The sequence below is a fragment of the Arvicola amphibius genome, chromosome X (genome assembly GCF_903992535.2).
Source record: "Arvicola amphibius chromosome X, mArvAmp1.2, whole genome shotgun sequence".
NCBI lineage: Eukaryota > Metazoa > Chordata > Mammalia > Rodentia > Cricetidae > Arvicola > Arvicola amphibius.
Window position 1 is genome coordinate 50,119,240 of NC_052065.1, and position 13,820 is coordinate 50,133,059.

Below are 13,820 nucleotides of genomic sequence, written 5' to 3' on the forward strand. Positions count from 1 at the left end.
AACCAATGACAGCATGAATCCTTATCTCAACCTTGTCTCTGGAAAAAAACCTTTCATGTTTTTTAGCCAATTATAAGGACTGGTCTGGAAGTTTTGTAAATGTTCTTTACAAAATTATGGAATCTACTTCTCATAATGACTAAGTTATAATTTTTTATAATTACTTAAATTTCTTAAAATAATGAGTGATAGTTGAACTTGTCAAATTATTATTACTGCATATGTTAAGAACTTTGCAGAGCTGCCTAGAATGAGTGAAGGGAAAAGATCCTCAAAATTTCTCTCATTCTGTATGTTAATGTACTAAATTACATTAATGAGTTTTAAATATACTTCTGGCTCAGCAATCTATTAGTAAATCATCATTTTTAGATTTTATTATCCCTTTTCCCATATTGATAGATTAGGTGTTATGTTAGTTTGTCATGGCTGACATAAATAAGCTAGAAATGAGGACAGGCATATGTCTGTATTCTCAGTCCACAGAAGATGAAGCTAGAGATTTGCCCAAAGTTCAAAGACAGCCTGGGCTACTTCATGAGTACCAGATGGGCCAAGGCTATACAGGAAGGATCTTTCACCAAACAAACAACATGCACAATGGTGAAACATGTGGACTTTTTCCTTGAATGGCTCATTTGTTTGCATCATTGTTTCCATAATCAACAATTATATTAAACTCACCATGCATACACAGAACCACTTCCCTCATCCAAAGTGCATCTCCAAGTGACTTACTGGTTTTATATCAGCTGTTTCCTGGTATCCTCCAGCTAATCTATGGGATTAGTTAATTATTAATTTTAAGTCTGTTTTTGGAATTTCCTCTTTTACCGACACAGTCTTAGACAAGAATCATATTACAGGGACCTAGAGATATGGCTCAATGGTTAAGAATACTAGCTGCCCTTCCAGAGGACCAGGGTTCAACTTCCAACACTCATATGGGTGCTTACTAACATAACTCTAGTCCAAGGAGATCTGGTGCACTCTTCTGACCTCCAGAGGCACTCCATGCATATGATGCACAGACTTTACATGCATGCAAAAACAAACATAAAACAAAAATAAAAGAATCAAGTTACAGCAGCCTTTTTTCTTAATTGTAATACTTTAGCTCAGAAAATTAATATTTTACTTATGGCCATGTAGGTCTTTATTTTATTCTCTAGCCCTAAGTTTTTTTTCATCTGCAATGCTAATAGTCAGGAAAACAGCCTCAAATTTGGATTAGCCCTTTGTTACTCCTGAATCCTGCATAACCTAATCCTGCCACTTCTCTAATCAAACTGTGTTATGTTCTTTCACAGGCTTTGTAGCCTATCTTCTAAGTTATCTTTGCTTACATCCTGCCTTCTTAATGTCTGGTTCCATACATCATCACATACATCATATCACAGCCATCCACACTGTCATCCCCCACACGTTTGAGGTGCTTTAGTCCTTACCTTATATCCATTGGCTCAGATAAAGCCCATTGGGTTGAACTTTCACTAGCATGTCTTTCACCACCCCCAAGTCAGTCTCATACTACTTTATTTGACCTTGGGAAAAATAATCTTACTTTCATGTTTAGATTACTAGCCTTGACTTTAGCCTGTAGACATCTCCACATCTCTTGAATACTGAATCTCTATTGCTGACTGAACAATTAAAGAAAGTTGACGTATTTAAAACAAACTGCTACACCAAAACACGAACCCCAAAGAAAGAAAAGCAGCAATTTTCACTTTTCTGAAATCTCTCTCATAATCCTACCATTAAAATCAATCAGCCAAATGTTTTCATTTATAAATGTCATAAACGTGCAAATGCTTACTTCAAAGTAAGTACTTAAAGCAACATTGCTTGCTAATTACAAGCTGAAAATGTCAACAATTTTCATTGTTTTACTATTTGAAACCACCAGTGTTTATGTAAGACAGATAAATAAACCACGAGAAACTCTTCATCTAAGATGACACTTTAAAAACCACACAGAATTTAATCATGTCTGCAAGAATGTATGTAGAAAAACTGACCTCAGATTTTATAAATGCTCTCTGACTTTAGATTTTGGGTACTTGCATTTTCTTCTACATATTATGGTTGATACCCAATGCTGTTTAGAAAAGATTTTTGATAGCAGAATGAAAGACATGGCTATATATTTAATATACTTAGCATTGCAGAAGAGAAACAGTTCAACATGTGACCATGTGACCAGAAGGTTTTAAGTGGAATTACGTATTATAATGATGTTTCTCCTAAAGCTTGGAGAATTTATTTTGACTTGCAAATCCTATTCCTCCAAGAGTAATTGAAGGCTGTTAAGGAAAATAATTTCACATAGTTCAAAGCTTCCAAAAGAGCCTTGATGAAAGGCTCTGTTTCAATGCTCTCTTTGATTAGAGGAGTCCTTTGAAAGGTCTAGGCCAGTCTGTTGCTTGGCTAGCTTATTAAAGCCTAGGGAACATATTCTGAGGGTGTCATCATACTGTGGGCTCTCTAAAGAGTTCCTGATGCAAATCTAGGACAATATCCTTGAGAAAAGCCAATAGTGAGAGCCAGGAAAAAAAGGGAGAAACATCAGGTTCAATGAAAGAATCAGGGTCAGTAGTAACAGAGACAAAGCCAGGAATCAGAAACCAGATGGATTTTAGTCTGGTCAAACCAGGGCAAATAAATGATCTTTGGAACAACCACTTTTCAGAGAGAGTAAGATCAAACAGACAACCAGGGCTCTTCCATTTGTTATCAAAGACAATTTTTAGAAGAGACTTTATAGCCATACCTTCCAATATAAGTCACTACATGTTGAACAGTTTACCAACAGAAAACAAAAACTGTATATGCCAATAATGAAAGTAAAACTACTCCTTTTAAAGAAATAAAATATGCCATAAGTATGTACAATTATGTGTCAATTAAAAATGAAATAATTGTTAACTGAAAAATAAATTTAAAATGTAAAGGAAAAAGATGGGAAAACTAGGCAATACACTGTGATCAATTTTTAAAGATTTATTCCTTTTTCTTTTATGTGTACAAGCATTTTGTCTGCATGTATGTATTGCATCACAGGTGTTGTGTGTGCCTGGTGCCCTTGAAAGTCAAACGAGGGCTTCATATTCCCTGAAACTGGAGTTAAGGACACTTGTGATTTGCCCTGTAAATGCTGAGAACTGACTCCAGATGCTTTGCTCTTAAGCCTCGAGCCACTGTCCTAATCTTATAATATGATCCATTTTATTCATGGTTCTGTTGACTAACATTTGTATATTAATTGGCGCAACTACACACCCATAATGCAATTATAACAGATGGCTCCAAGAAAGACCCTCAGCTTCTACATTACTCTTAAGTACTTCCTCAGTAATTGATGAAATTATAGTTTGGATGGTTTGGAAGTCAAATGCAATCTATTTTTTTAAATGGGAAATTAATTCAATTAAAGGCTTTAACTTCCTCCTTATTATGTGCAATCAAGACAGAATACTTTTCATCAAAATATCATATTTAATCACACCAAGATAATGCCAGATAAAGGGAAGTTTTTTGAGTACAAAATAGTGAACTACTGAATATGAGAAGCAATACTAAAGTCTTTCAACAATGATATTTAAAACTATTAACACATACTATTTGCCAGTCTATTTTAAATAATTGATTTACTTTCCCTCTTTAAGTTGAACCAAAATGGGATAGAATTTAATACCATTATCGGTTTCATGAATGAGAATAGAGGTTTAGTACTGTCAAGAAACTCATTCATTTTTTAAAATTTAATAAAAAAAGTAGAAAGGGGGCATACACACACACATTTTTAGGGTGCATGTGTCCATTTATAACCTTAGAGATTTGCCATATCCCACACAGTTTGGGACCTGAAACCTTATATAAGAGTAGGGACAAAAAAAATAAGAAATGGCTGGGATGAGGTGTAATGTACTGTAATGCACACTGCCACAACCTAAAAACTCAGCATGCTTATTATGTAGAGCACAGGGAGAGGGTTTAGCTAGTCTCTGAAGAAGGTCTCTGAAGGTGAGCAGTCTCAGCCTGTAAACATCTTCAAGAAAGAAGCCACAGTTGCTAGTCTTTTTACACACTGATCAGTTGTTCATAACACTTACACTCAGGCTCCCAAGGAAGGCTTTGCTATTCCTCTTGAGCCAGGTCCATGTGGGTATTGAGCACCCGGTTATTGACTACCTTGTTATGACCATCCTGCAACCATGTTTTGATTTCAGAAAGTTGTTACGATCAACTTGCCATGCTTATGTTCTGTTCCTGTAACCATTATTATTTGTCTGACAAATCCCTTATTTGGAAACCTCCTACTCCTAAACTATAAAAACCCTTGTCTTACCCATGTCCAGTGCAGATCTCTTGAACCCCACCTAACCTGTGTACACACATTTAAAAACTTACCCTAATTAATCACTTGCTTTAATTAATTTGGCCATGAAGAATTGTGTTGTGGTCTTTCTCCATGCATCTGTAGGATTAATACTCTACTTAAGCAAAATTATTAAAAATTAATTTGGCAATTATTAATGTGAATGAACCAGGTGAAAACTATGAAACACGAGCAGTTCGGATGGCTCATTCAGTAGCACAACTGGCATAATGCTATACTGTTCTCTCCTTCGGTGCAATGGTACTGCCACCTGCCAGAGCCCAGGATTATTTTCTTGACAATTTTCTATCTCATTCACTTCCTTTCTTTAGATTTGGTCCAGTCAGCAAGTGAAAGCCTTCATCCTATCAACATTCACAATTCTTTTCACACTCATGACCTGTGAGTCTTTGATTCCCTTTTCATATCCTACTATATCACTGTACATTCAATGCCTTGCTAACTGTTTGATGAATAAAGGGTGTTTAATTATGCAAAAAGACTCTAACCATTAAGACATTGGCAAGCTCCACAAGTTGAATTATTGAATGTGTTGTCTAGGGAAATGGCTGCTTGAGATTCTGGAAACAGTCCCTCTTCACAGTGACTTTACCAGCATTACTTTTCACCCAGTTCAAAATGTTTACAAAGTTATCATCTCACAAAGTTCTGATTTGAAAACTCCTGTTGACATGATTTAGTTTAAAAATCAGCAGTCATGGACAACACCATTGAAATTTCAATTATCATTATATTATAGCTCTGAGTAATCCTTTAAAACACATTATATGTTGTTGGCTCCCGAGCCTACTGATCAGTCTATAAATAACACTGTGCATTATGGCTAGCGAAAAATCATATCCCTTTCAAAATCTAATTAATGATTATTTGGTACTTACTATTCCATTCATAGAGACAGCAAAGTTTATAGTTTTATGGCCTCCTAGTGTCCCTATTGTAAACCCATGTGGCATTTTACAAAAACATCCAGAAACACAGAATTGACAATACTAGAAAGGAAATTCAAATAGTTATTCAGTAGATTTAGGAAAGAAATATCTGGTCAAAAGAATGTTGGCATCATTATCATTTAAGGGACTCTACAGATACATTCCAGAGGAACTTGTTAAAGGTGAACTTAGTGATACAATATAAAGAATTGATTATGACAAAAAGATGACACTTATCCAAAAAGAAGTTATGCTTATTTTTAAGCATATTAAAAAATTTTAACATTAAATGAACCATTGACATTAGTTTATGGCATTGAACGTGCAATAGATATGATGATGAAATTCGATCAGGTCCTGGCACTTTATTGAAACAGATTCTGTTTCCTAAGTTATATGATAGAATAGAAAGAAAGCAAGCATTGTTCTAACTTCTCAAATTTGTTTACAGATAAAGTACTTTAATTTTCAATGTTTAAGTTATAGAATACTAAACATTAGTTTTACCCTATTTCCTCATATATTTATAAATGAAAATAAGTTTTACGCTCTTGAAAAGAATTTTCAAAACCAAAAAATAATCACGTTTCCCATTGATGATAAAGGTCATTTTGCATGATTTCAAATTGCATCATCATTTTTATTCTCTTGGATTACTCTCAAACTGGTTCAGAGTAAACTTCCTTATTAAAACTATAAATAAGCAATAAGTTATAAATGATCTTGTTACATGTCTTAGAGAACCATGAAAGTATGGAGGACCTTTGAAGTTTTGATCTAATGGGGCAGCTCTGAGTAAAATGGAAGGTTTAAAGAACCTTAGGGCCGGGCGGTGGTGGCGCACGCCTTTAATCCCAGCACTCGGGAGGCCTCGGGAGGCAGAGGCAGGCAGATCTCTGAGTTCGAGGCCAGCCTAGTCTACAAGAGCTAGTTTCAGGACAGGCTCTAGAAACTACAGGGAAACCCTGTCTGGAAAAACCAAAAAAAAAAAAAAAAAAAAAAAAAAAAAAAAAAAAAAAAAAAAAAAAAAAAAGAACCTTAGGGCCTCAGGATCCCTAAAACTGTTAGTACATGATATCCAAGTGAATTATTAATAAGCAACCAATGAAAGAGGGAGATAAGAGAGCTCCAACTTTCATCATTAACTAGTTTGTGGGAAGTAGTGCTAATAATCTTTCTTTATGTGCTATGAAAATCCCAGCAGGGTTATCAGCTTGCCAAGATTAGAAAGCCAAAAAGCCTCTGGTGAGCAAACTTGTTTTTGGAATCATTTATTTGGCCACAGAAATTTGAACAAAGTGTCAGTAGTACAGAATGAGAATTTGAGTTCAAAATTTTTATCTGATATTACTGTCAAATGTGGTGCTTTTTGGAATAATCAAATATATTACATTTTGAAACCAAACTCATTAGAGAATTACTCATAAACATACATAGTATCTTGCTTATCATCATGGAATCTAGTATGTTTTCCCCTCCTATTACATTCCCTTACTAATGAGGTATTTTTCTCTTGGACTTTGTTCCGTGCAACAGTGCACAGAAGACCATATCCTTTGTTGCCCACACTTCTACTAATACCTCAACAGGTTTACAAACATTTGAGTTCAACAGACCTTTCTATGACTTGGCCATTAAATTTACATACGCCACAGATAATTAATAAACACCTATCAAATTTTGTCTGTCAGTTTTATACCCTCGTTATACAAATCCTGACTCATTTGTCTCAGTCTTTATGAAACTGAATCCATAATAATTTTATTATATTTTATATAAGTCCACATACTCCCACTGCAAATGGCAAGTATGTATTACTCTAAAGACAGTCATTGCACAGTACACTTTAAGGATCCATTTTTTAATTTTGTGTGTGTGGATGTATTGCCTGCTTGTGTATCAGTGCACCATTTGTGTGCAGGGTCCATGGAGGCTAGAAAATGTCAGATCCTTTGGAACTAGAGTTACAGATAGTTTTTGGCCACTATGTGGGTGCTAGGAACTGAACCCAGGCCCTCTGCGAGAGCAAGAGGTATTATTAACTGCTGAGCTATCTCTCCAGCCTCTCATAATACATTTTAAATGCATAAGAAATTGTAACAGTTATAAACATTTAATAGTATTCAAGAGATCTGTTAAAATAATCACTTTCATCTGATAACTTATTTAGAAAACTAGTAACTTCAATTTCTACTCAGTGTATGCTGGTTATATTCTAGTTTGCTTAGAGGGGAAGCAACAACCTCTACTGGGGAGGTAAGTAACAGAAGATTTTTTTTCTGACTCGTTCCCAATCTAAGAATGAGTATCTTGTCCCAGTATAGGACTTAGCTGAGAAAAACATATATAGAAAGTTGTAAATCATACATGTTCTCTTCTGATACAGTAGGAATGGGCTTCTGAAACAATAAAACAACAGTGACTTTGTATATTTATGTATCATAATATACAAAAACCAGAGTCCATAAATAATATAAAATTGTATCGAGAATTTTAACATGGAAAAACAAGTGGGAATGATTATTATGTGAGTAAATTTTATACTACATCCATCACCTACTTTTCTTCTCTGAGAATTTCCTTAATTTTTTTTCCTGCTTATCATTCTTAGTTATCAACTCTTATGTATGTCATACTAAAAATTTGTATATGGCTAAATTACAATGACGTTCCTGACAGAACATTTTTATACCTTCTATTCTGTTAATTTCACCTTAGCCCAGTCTCTCTAGAAAGAAAGGAAACCCAAAGCAATCTCAGAAGAACACCAAAATATTAAAGTCACATAGCACTTAAATGAACACATTAAATCCATATACTTAGACAAAAAAACTGAGTATGGTGAAAAGAATAATTATAGTGGATCAAACACAAAATCAAAAGGCTTCCTAAAATAGATGTATATGTACTGTAAACATTAGCTGGCAGAAGTTTTATCTCTTTATTTTAATATGAGATCTCTGAGGCCTGTTATGGTAAAATGATTTTTCAACTTTTTCCAGATGTTTAAAGACAGAGTATGCTCTTTGTCTTTCAAGTTCAGTGTTCTCAGCCTATCATGGTCTTCTTTGGATTTGAACAAGATAAAACAAGCAAGATAATGGATGATCAGAAGATGGCATTTCCAACAGCAAACTAAAATTTTATACAGATAAGTTACACAAACATATTTCATACACAACGATCTGGGAAAGAAAATGAGTAAGTAAATAAATTGGGGGAAAAGAGTAAAATAATTGTGGCTTTTATTTGAAATGCACAGAGTAATTGGTCTGCATTTTGCTAGTTAGTCCAATTCACCATCTTAATGATGTGTAAAAATACTCAAATGATTCAAATTTTAATTCTGTAAATAGAAAATCTGATTTATAATCTGTAATTAAAATTAATGGAACATTATTATTTTCAAGTAAATATGGCAGATAAGATACAAAATAAACTTTTTGGCTGTTGTGTAAAATTTGCCCACATAAGAATAAAACTCAAGTCCAAATGGAACAAAAGTCTCAACATAAAATCAAAATAAACTGACCCTATTAGAAGAGAAAGTAGGAATAGGAATTGGCATAGGAACAGACTTTCTAAACTGAATACTGTTAGCACAGGCACTAAAATCATCAGTTAACCTGGGCGGTGGTGGTGCACACCTTTAATTTGAGCACTTGGGAGGCAGAGGCAGGCAGATCTCTGTGAGTTTAAGGCCAGCCTGGTCTACAAGAGCTAGTTTCCAGGACAAGTGCCAAAACTACAGAGAAACCCTCTCTCGGAAAAACAAAATAAAACAAAACAAAAAAATTATCAGCTAATAAAAGGGACCTCATGAAATTGAAAAGCTTCTTTAAGGAAAAGGATACCATCATTTGGACAAAGTGGCAGCCTACTTTATTTATCAGCTACACATATGATTTATGGATAATATCCAAAATATATTAAGAACTCAAAAAAGTAGATATGAAGTAAACAAATAACCCTATTAAAAATTGGGGTACAAATATAAACAGAGAGTAATTAATAAAGGAACCTCAAATGGCTGAGAAACACTTAAAGAACCGAGCAACATCTCTAAGCTTCAGGGAAATAAAAATCCAAACTACTCTGAGATTTCATCTTATACCTGTCAGAATGACTAAGATCAATAAAATAAGTGGCAGTTCATTCTGGAGAGAATGTGGAGTAAAGGCAACACTGATCCATTGTTGATGAGAGTGCAAAGAAGTACAGTCACTATGGAAATCAATGTGGCAATGCCTCAGGAAGATGGGATTCAATCTACCTCCAGATCTCGCTATATCACTCTTGGGCATATGCATAAAGGCTGCTTTGTCCTACCACATAAACCCTTGCTCAATGCTCTATTCATAGTATCCCGAATGTTGGAAACAACTTACATATACCTTAATAGAGTAATGGATAAAGAAAATTGGGTACATTTAAACAATAGAAAATTAAACAGTCATTAAAAATGAAATCATGAAAATTTCATGCAAATAACTAGGATTAAAAAAAAACAATCCCAAGTTGCAGGGAGCCGATTTGCTGGCTGCCATTACAAGATGGCGCCGAGCCCCTGCACCACCGAGTAAACAACTCCATATTAGGCAAGGCTGTAGAAGGAACCTCTCGCATGCGCAGTAGTGCGCAGTAATCTTGGCCAATCCCGTGGCCGGGGGCATTGAAAGACAAGCGAGTAGCCAATCCAGGCACGACCTGTGTCTGCTCTCCCTATATAAGCGGCTGCTGTTTAGTGCTCTGGGCCCTTCGCTTCCTGTTCTCCCTTCAACCAAGAGGCTCCAATAAAGCGTGATTTGAGAAGAATCCTCGACTCGGTGGTCGTTCTTCCCTGCTGGCCAAGGGGGGTTCGCCGCACCAAGTGAGGTATCCCAGACCCAGAAAGACAAATGTGGCATGTATTTACTTATATGTGGATATTATCTATTAAGACAATGATAACCAAACTAAAATCCATGGAATCAAAGAGGTTAGGAGTAAAGAAATCATAGAGTCAAGGAGCAGGGGGAAGGTAGGTAGATCTCCCTTGGAAAGGGAAACGGAATAAATAGTTATAGATAGAAGAGGAGATCTAGAATGAGAGGATCAAGTGTGGAAAGGGAGAGAAGAGGAGGATGAGGAAGGAAATACTGGGAAAGACAGTTAAATTAAGGGCCATTTGAGGTGTCATGTGTAAACCTAAAACACTTAGAAGAATCCTGAAATAGATACATTTAGGAAGGCAACCTAAATGAAGTTGCCAAACAATGGGTGAGGCAGAGCCACAACTGAACATTTCTCATCACCAAATGAAACTTCCATTACTGGAACTGGTTTACATCTAATTGAGTTATTGGCCAAAGAGGTCCCATGGGAACCACCGAACAATAAGGCTGTTGCCAAGACTATACATTGCTCTCCAAAAACTGGAGGTAAGGCCCTATTGCTGAAGAGAACACCTATACAACTCATTGACCATGGCGAAATAGAGCTGGTGTCTATACAGAGCCTCACATCTACATACTACTGGCCTTGGTACAAGAGGTATTCTGCATGCTACCAAAAGAGAAACATGAACATAAACCCTTCACAAACAAAGGGTTTGTGATTTTTAATAAAAAATGAGGGAAAAAAAGAAAAAAAAACAAAGGGTTTGTGAAGCCAACCACTAACCCTTTGATCTACAATTATGTCCTGCCTGTGGCCAAAGCTTGTGGGAGTAACCAACCCATATCTGATTTTACTGAAGACTCATGCCATCAGATGGAACCTATACCCAATACTGCTTGGATGATCAAGAACCTGAGACTAGAGAGTACAGAGACCTAGGGTAAAATCAAATGAATATTTCTGTCCAAAAATGTGGCAGTAAAATGACTCAATGACATTCTGCTATACTCATAGATCAATTAGTACCACCCTCATCCATCATCAGAGAAACATCCTCCTGCAGCAGATGGGAACAAATGCAGATACAGCCAGCCATTATATAGAGAACGGAAGACTTTGCAAACACTCAGCCATAAATGGAATCTCTCCATCAATCCCTCCCCTCAAAGCACAAGGAACTCTGCAGAAGAGGAGGCTGATAGAGTAGTGTAAGAGCCAAATGTTGTGGAGTACACCAAGTAAACAAGGCCCTCTAAATCAATATGATTGATGTGCATATGAGCTCACAGAAACTAAAGCAGCATACACAGGGCCTGCATGAGTCTGTACCAGATTGTGTCCTGGAACTGAAAGGAGAACTGGACACATAACCCCCCCCAACCCCAAAGATATCTCCAATTGATAACAATTTGCAAATGAAAATTGAGTTTTTTCCAATGGAGTCTCACTCGGGAAACAAACCACTCTTAAGTCCAGGCCCCATGCCTGGCAGTAGATGGCCAACACAAAATGAATTTATTCCTTGTTCCCATATCCACCCTTCCTATACCATCCTATTCCCCCAAGGGAGCCATTCTAGGGTTGGCAGAGACTTGACTCTAGAGGGGTTCCCAGGTGTCCAGGAAGACACCCCCAGCTAGGTCCTTGGGCAGCTGAGGAGAGGGTTCCAGAAATGTCCAGATCCTATTTCCATACTCATGAATATCTTGCATATCACCATAGAACCTTCACCTGGCATTGGATGGAGAAAATGACAGAGCCCCACATTGGAGCACCAGACTGAGCTCCCAAGGTCCTGATGAGGAGCAGAAGGAGAGAGAACATGAGCAAGGAAGTCAGGACCGTGAGGAGTGCGTTTACCCATTGAGACGGTGGGACAGATCTAAGGGGAGACCACCAAGTCCAGTTGGAATGGGACTGATGTAACAGGGTACCAAACTGGACTCTCTGAATGTGGCTGACGGTGGAGGAGGACTGAGAAACCAAGGACAACGGCAATGAGCATGAACTCTACAGCATGGACGGGCTCACAGTGAGCCTTGTCAGTTTGGTTGCTCACCTTTCTGGACCTGGGGGGAGCTGGGAGGACCTTGGACTTAACATAGTGAAGGGAACCCTGATAGCTCTTTGTCTTGGAGAGGGGTGGAGTGGGGGTATGGGTAGAAGGGAGGGGAGGGATGTGGGAGGAGGAGGGGAGGAGATGGAAATTTTTAATAAAAGAATGAGAAAAAAAACAAAATGAATTTATTGGCAACATTGGAGGTTCCTTATGACATTCGCGTCCATATATAGTTTAGCTTCCAGTTTAGTGCTTTTATGGGATTTCTGAATATGCAAACAAGTGAGTCTCTGCATCTATACCTTTCATGTGTTTTCTTAGGGGCTCATTTCCTTCTGTTTATTTTGTTCTATTCTGATATATTAATTTTTATTTTCATTTATTATACTTTAATTTTATTATTTTCCCCCAAAGCCTGTGTTTTTTCTAATGAGAGACAGAAAGGAGGTGGATCCAGATGGATGGGAAGGTGGGGAGGAACTTGAAGCAAGAGAGGGAGGGAAACCATAATCAGGATATATTATGTGAGGAGGGGGGAGCTATTTTCAATAAAGGGGGTAAAAACAGAAAAAATAGAAAAGTAGATAAAGGTGGGTCAGTAAAAGGAAAGATGAGAAAAATCAATATGAACTTTTGATTTTCTCTCCATTTTATTTTTTCAGTGCTGGGTTTTGTGAATGTGATATAAATGTTCTACCACTGAGCTTCCTTCTTCCTTCTTAAAGAAAACTCATTATATTTTCTGAAGAGAAGCATCTTTTATTTTGGCAATAGAATAAAGAGAATCTTAAGATATGCCATTGTATTAGAGACAGAAGAATTGTGTTATTGTATGAAAGAGACAGATTCATTCAGAGAAATATGAGTCAATATTTAAAAGCACAAAGTGGGCACCATAGGAAGAGAGCATACAGCTGGTCACAAATGTACTTTCTTAAGATTAATTATGACAATGAATTAAAAAGATTCCACATATTATATCAGTACTACAGTGAGGAAAAGAATTCAAAGATTTTTACTTGTATTACATAAAATACAATACATGGATTTTTAAAATAATATCTATAAAATGTGCTAAATATTAACTAATGTTAATTAGATAAATCCTACACTGGGCTGCTAATAAAAAACTATGCTGTAAATAAAGAGTTTTAAAATATAATGAAAAGTTTAGTATTGAGAATACAGTACAAGTACTAGAAAGGAAAGACCTATTTTAATAAAAGAAAGGAGTAACATAAATATTACCTACAGAAATAAATGGAATGGCTTTATACATTTAAAATACAATTTTAAAAAACAGGTAATACTTGGGAGATGTTTATAATACACAGAGAAAAGATTCACAAAACTATGGAGTGGTTTATTTATTATTATTATTATTATTATTATTATGATGATGATGATGATGATGATGGTGATGATGATGATGATGATGTAGGTGGGTATTCTCATGCCCATGCCAATGTGCACACATAGAGATCACAAGACAACTTTGCATTGTCAGTTGTCTCTGTCCACGCTGTGAGTTTCAGGAATCAAACTTAGGTCA